The sequence below is a fragment of the Hyperoodon ampullatus genome (assembly GCF_949752795.1).
Source record: "Hyperoodon ampullatus genome assembly, chromosome: 9".
Taxonomy (NCBI): Eukaryota; Metazoa; Chordata; class Mammalia; order Artiodactyla; family Ziphiidae; genus Hyperoodon; species Hyperoodon ampullatus.
This window is the reverse complement of record NC_136922.1, coordinates 86,643,547-86,650,613: the sequence shown is the minus strand read 5'-3', so window position 1 is coordinate 86,650,613 and position 7,067 is coordinate 86,643,547.

Here is a 7,067-nt window from a genome sequence, read left to right as displayed (position 1 = left end):
TACACCAAGAAACATTACTTTATCATTTCAGAAAAAAACTGCAACCCTTCAGATTTTTCTTGGCCAAAACAGTGCAGTTCCCCCTTAATCGAGTCCTTCTTCACTTTAACCCCCCAAATAAGAATCATCCGCCTGATTCCTCCCCACAAAAATTGTTTTTTCAGTTGAGTTATTTAGTATAAATAATTTTTTTAAAAAAGCAAATTGCTTATTTTTTTTAATGTTTATATTACCCCAGTGTTCAACAAATTAGCCCAAGGCCCATATTTAAAGAAATGAGATAAACTTTTAAATAATAGTTCATGTGCATTTTAAAAATATTAATTGGAAGAGGTTTGACGGTATTAATGTTTAAAACGTCAACTCCTGATGAAGTTCAGTCTTGAACATGGTTTGAAAGATGCTGCCTGATCTTCCCTCTGCCCCCCTCGCGCCTGCCTCCACTCCAGTCTTGCCTTGCCCCTCTCCCTCCATGCCCCAGCCACACCGGCCCTCTCTCAGCTCTCATCCCAGGGCCTCCGTGCACTCCCGCTGCCTGAGACACTCCGGCCCCACTCCTGGTCTAGCCAACCCTCCTCAGCACCCTTCTAGGCTCTGCCTAAATGTTGCTTTCCCAAAGAAGCTCTCCCTCCCCCAACTCCTTCCATTCCCACCTCCCGCAGATCCCCTGACGGTTTTCTCTCTTGGTACCTTGCACCTTTGCTTCATATCACCAACCATGGTTTGAAATCACATAGGCACGTGCATTTCTTTATATGTCTCTCTAAAGCTGTGCTGTTCAATACAGCAGCTACCTGAGACTGTTAAGCACTTGAAACACGCCTAGTCCAAATTGCGATGTGCCGTAAGTGTAAAATCACACCGGTTTCAAAGACTTGATAGGAATAAAAGATTGTAAACTAAAAAATAAACAACTATAAAAATAAAAAGTCAACTCTTGGATTAAATTTAGCTGATAGAATTAAACTATTTAGGTCTTAGTTAAGAGGCTGAAGACATCAAGAAAACAATTGCCTTGGTTTTAATAACTCAGTTTCACTGTTCCATAATATTGTATTAAGAGTTCCCTTTAAAATCATATGATATCTGTTTAAATTTTTTAGATATGTTCAGAATATCTGGAGAGTAAGAAATAACCAAGTTTGTAAGTTTTGCTTGACTCTCCATCTTTATTTTCTTACATGTATATGTAGTATATCTAAAGCTAGTTAGCAATTGCATGTATTTTCTGGGTTGACATGTTACTAGAGACTGCTTTACCTGGAAACAACTAAAACTAGTATTTTCTCAATAACTGCTTGTCAGTATTACATATGCAGCTTATTTTGTATAATTTGTAAATCTTGTTCCTGTTTTTTAAAAGTCAGATGTCCAAAGGAAAGGAAGTTTCTATCTTTTAACTGCTTTTGATGTATGTTAAATTTGTTATGATAAAATACCAATTAAACATGTTAAATATAAGAACATGTAAAAATCGAAGTCTCCTGTTTCAAAAGTTGGTGTGTCTACTTCACAATTACAAAGAATAAAAAATGATGTGTCATTTCTTATATTAAAAAAAGTTTATGTGTCAGAAATGCAATATATGGTAAATATTTCACGTAAAAAGACTAGGGGTACACATTGAAAAGAAAAGATATTTTGTTTGCATACTAAGGGTGGTGTGGGTTACTATACTCTGGGTAGCTTTCATTTATTAACTTGTCTTCACAAATGTTTGAGCCAGCATATACTTACTATAGCTTTTATTAAAAATACTTTGATGAATTAGTTTGAATTCATACTTCAGGAAGACAGTGCACTGCAAACATGGTAAATATTTTGGTCCTTGTGTTAAAATGAGTAAATAGTTCTCACAAGTTTTTATTTTCTTTGCTTGACTCATCCTTGTGGGATCAAATCCACTAATCTTCTAGATTATGTTCACTGTATCACTTATTCTTTTTTTCTCTATGAATATCAGCCTTTTCTTCAGCCAGATTTGTTTAGAGGCATGTTTATAATTTAGTTCCTACTATAACATTAAAATGCTGTGTTGCTTGACTTTCTCAAATAGATATACACTTTAAACTGATATTTTAGTGTTGAAGACATGCAGCATGTAGGTGGCACTTCTAAACTCAGCTTTGTGATTATAAATCCTTTGAATGCGGGCATTCCTCAAAGGACATGCTTTGGTCCTCTGTCTCACTGCTTATGCTTTTCCTTAGAGATCTCATTCATTCTGTGACTTCATTTTATCACCTCTGCATTTGATTCCCAAGTTCATCACCAACCATACTGTCTCTCCTGAGCTCTAGTGTTAAATTTCCTGTGACCTGTCAGACATTTCCACTTGGATATCGTGCACATTCTCCATGTGTGGAACTGAATTCACATCTGCTGAAACAGCTCCCTCTCTAACATCCCTTTTTTCTGTTCATTGTATTACCAGTCGCCCACACTCAAAACTCTGCTGTCATCTTGACTCCTTGAGCTCCCTGGGTCCCCAATCCAATCAGGCAGCAATCTCATCCATTCTTTCTTAACAATGTCTCTTGCAGCTGTCCCTTTCCATTTCTCCTGCCACTATGCTCATTTACACCCTTATCAACTCACACAGGACTACTACAACAGCCTAATTAATCTCACAGCTTCCTAATTGTTGCCATGCTTCCAGATTTTCCAATTCATCCTGCACACTCTCTTGAAATTCATCTTCCTAAAACACTTGTTTGATCATTTCATTCTCCTGATAAATTCCTTGGCCTGACATTTAAAACCCTTCACAATCTGGCCCCAAGCTAGCCTTATCCACCTGGATCCTTGGCTTCAGCCATTGTAGGCTGCTCCTTGCTGGGCTGTCTGCATGTATCTCCTGCCCATCCTGATCACTCCCTGGGGATGTCCCCTCCCCCTCTACAGTCTACCCTTCCCTTGAGGCTTTGCTCTAATTAAACCTGCTATTTTTTGGAGCTGATCCTGACCACTGCAGCTGGCAGTCATTTCTCCCCCAGGGTGATTAGATCTGTGCCCCCTTTTTGGCACTCAGCCGCCAATATGAATGAATTCAGAAGTGACTTTTAGTCTCTAAGGATGGGTCCTCATAGCTTGTCTCATCCTCATGAAAGACCTGAGTTTTTTACTAGTCTGTGCTGTGCTACTGTTCAGGAAGACTTGGATGATGGCTAAAGCTACCTTTTGGGAAAGGCTTGAGTTCTCGTCAAAGGACACCTTTTGAGCAGCCAGGCGCACTGACTTTCCTTTTGTGTCTAGGCCTAAGGAGGAGGAAACATTCCCAGGCCTGAAGAGCTGCAGCAGGGACATTGCCTAAAACGTGTAGGCATTAGGAAAATACACAACCAATTCCCGGTACTCTTGGGGGTCTTCCTTAGTGACCTGAGGTGAGGCCGTTAAACTTCCCAGCAGCACATTGTCCCAGATGCTGCAGGGTACACTGTGAGGGGCCAGGAGAGACTAGCTGGCCCACCCATCCGTCCAGGTGGCTTCAGTGACAGCACTCCCCTGCTTGTAGGTAGGGCCAACAATACCTGAGGATAAGCAGCAGAGGGCTGGAATCTCTGGCAAGAAGACCTTGGGGAAGGAGCCTTGGGTGGGGGGGAGGGGCGGTAATCTGCCCACTTAGAGTGAGAGGGGTTTGCACATCAGCACCTGTGCTTCTTAGGCCCCAGTGACATTGCCACATCTCATTGTGTATGCCAGTGGCTTTATGCTGAGCCTGCTGGATTGTTAGGCATTAGCTCTGAGCCACATCTCTAATTTGACCCCTGAATGGTCATCAGTAATTCCATTTCCACACTGAATGAGCTGCACTGACCTGGGGGACAGGTTATGGATTCTACAGAGGGTGGCACCTCAGTCGGGGTTAGGGAGAAGAGTCCAATACAGCACGATGGGTATGAAGAACAGCCTCATGGGTGCCCAGAATTCTGTCCACCTAGGACAACAGTGATCCCAAAGATATTCCCTAGCAAAGTCACATGCAGACAATCCCAGGCACTGCTGTGGATGAAATGTAAAGCTATAACTAAATCCTTTCATGCCCCCGAAACGAATATTCCACAGTCAGTCTGGCTAGACGAGCCACTGGCCTGAATGGGCTGAGACTTTGGAGGACTGAGCTCTGTCACTATTGGGGCAGGGCAATTTTTACACTGTGATTTTTGGGTATAAGAAAGATACTATTCATACCTCAGAGATCATTGAGAAGCTGAATGAAAATAATGGATGACAGTGCTTTGGGGTAAGGAAAAAATGGCTTTAAAAAGTCTTTCAGAATAACATTAGGATAAAACTAGGAAATGGCCCTTTTTAGCATTGTAAAGCAACTCTGTCATTCCTGGATCATGCTGAGATGTATACAGATCTTCATGCCTTGACACATTCACACTCACCCCAACTGTCCTAGCCCAGCTGTATCTACCTCTTGTTCCCTCTTTCCTTCCCCCACCCCAGACCTGGCCATTTCCCAATCAGAGACAGTACCACCCTTGTAGCTTGAAGGCTGGGCTTTCTGGTCTACCAAGAAAACACTGTCTCCTTCCTTTCCCATTTCTAAACTAGAAGGAAAAAAATAACAATCCTGAATCAGACTGCTTTCATGAACTGCATCCCATAGGAGGAAAGTCAGAAGGTGGTGATCGGCTCTGTTGGGGGGCAAAACTTGTTTTTTCAGGAGCCACAGCCAGGCATGATTCTTCTTCAAACACATGGTACGTAGACTGGAATCAGGCAACTCTGTGATAGTTTTGGCCCAGAATACAGGCATTAGCTTACTGAGCTCCAACTCCAAAGAAAGGCCCCTTTTGCTCCTAATGGGGAGGGTATCATCCACTGGACAGTGTGAGGAGAAGAGTAGTCCTGCTAACTCGTGAAAGTGAGACTTGGCAGAATGAAGTCTGAACTAAAGCCATCAGCCCCAAAACTTGGTGGTTTGAAAAGGTGTTATATGGCTTCCATCTCAAGTTAGCTAACCACCCTTAAGAATAAATTCAGTACAATGCTCAGCTTCCAGTTAAGTGTTCTGCATGCATTCTTTAAAGTTTTTTTAATGCCATCTTGAAAATTCCTGGAGTTAACTACCTTAAAGCAGTAGTTAGACTCCACTTAGACCAAGTGCCTTGAATAGAACCCGGAGGCAAAGTCCATATCCTAGAATACAGTGTCTCTTAAATAAAACACAGATATTTTTTCTGTGTAGCCAGAGAAATTATCTTTCATTTAAACTAGTGTATCTCTCTAAGTTGCTACTTTCTCCCACCACAACTCTACTTCACCACACATACCCCTCTCCACTCAACCACCCCCAGGCTGGCTTGCCCTCCTGACCCTATCCTGGCAGGTATAATAGTAGGGCCATGCTACAACAAATACCCAAGAAAAACTGCAGGCCTCTCAGGTGAACAGAACTCCTGTAAATGATAGAGCTTCTGTTAGGCTGCGGCTTCCTTAAGGTCCTTGAGGGCAGGTGCATGTTAGGTGTTCAGTAAATATTTGTTAAATTAATAATTGGGTTAAGTAGATAGAATTCACTTGAAAAGCAACCCTTTTCTTTTTTTGGACTGTAATTTTCGACGAGTGTGCTTTCCATGCTGAAGACCATGGAGAGCTCTCTGGCCGGTGAGTGGAAGCATGGCAGAGAAGAAAAGAAGCAAGGAGCTGGCAACAGGCAGTGGATCTAAACTTGTAGAAGGAAAGGCCAGAGGGCCCGTTCTACATTTCCATGCATTCCTCTTTGATGGGCTGTATGAAAACTGATTCAATAGTAAAGAGTGTGTACATGGCTGGGGGAGAAACCCCATCTAGATACGTATCTGCCAGTAGTTTCTCAGTAGAATGCAAAATTGGAGGCATCTTGCAATCTCTCAAAGCTGGAGCTATATTGGGGGTGGATGCAAGGTATGAGGACTGGGAACACTCTGATCCAGTTATAGGATACCATTATCCTGTTCCCTAACACACCGTACAGTTTCCTCCAAGTTTATGTATAATCGGACTAGAGGATGTGTTTTCCGAGCTGCTTCTCTGAAATCTGATTTCTCTGATGAGGAAACCAAGATAGCTTCAATCTACTACGTGGTCAGAGTCTGTGCTTCCTGGCCAGGACAGTGTATACCCTAGTTATGCACACTTTTAACAAATGTACAAATGCACAAGCATTTACCAAGGGCCAGCGAAGAACTGTGAACAAAAATGCAGTGATGTATCCCCTCAAGGAGCTTACAGTTGAGAAGCAGAGATAAGATTTTAAGACCTTGGGGTAAATGCCCACAAAGAGGCCACACTCCAGGGCTCATGAGGTTGTGGTGAATCTGCCATAGTCCTCCACTGCTGATGGCAGTGCAAATTGGTACAACCCTTTCAGAACACAACATGGGACTGACTACGTGTGTGTTTCAGTCACTCCTGCTGCACAAGTTGCCCCCAAAACAATAATCATTTAGTATCTCTCTCCATGGGTCAGGAATTCAGGTAGAGTACAATGGGGATGGCTTCTCTCTGCTCCACAATGTGTGGGGCTGAACGACTGAATACTTTTAAGGCTGTTCATTCTCATGTCTAGTGGTTGATGCTGGCTATTGACTGGGGACCTAACTCAGAATGTGGGCAGAAGGCCCACATTTGGCCTCCACATGTGGCCTGGGCTTCCTCATAATATAGTGGCTGAATTCCAAGGGCAAGTATCTTGAGAAAGAGGGGGAGGTGGAGACAGAGCATATTACCTTTTATAACCTGGGCTTGAAAGTTCCATGTTTCTTCCACTGCATTCTGTTGATCAAGACAGCTACAAAGAATTGACCAGTTTCAAAGGGAGAGAACATAGACCCCACCTCTCAATGGAGGGATGTCCCACATCACAGCACGTGGGATGGGACATATATTGATATGGCCATTTTTGAAAAATACAATCTGCCACAATGTGCAAAGCCCACCAAAATGTTCACTTTTATATTAAAATATTACTACTTATATAAAATATTAATGCTCTTTTAATACTGTTTGGCTAGGAAAACATTCATCAGGAAAAACGTTATGTCTAAGGATGTTTATTATGTGCATTTGTTCAT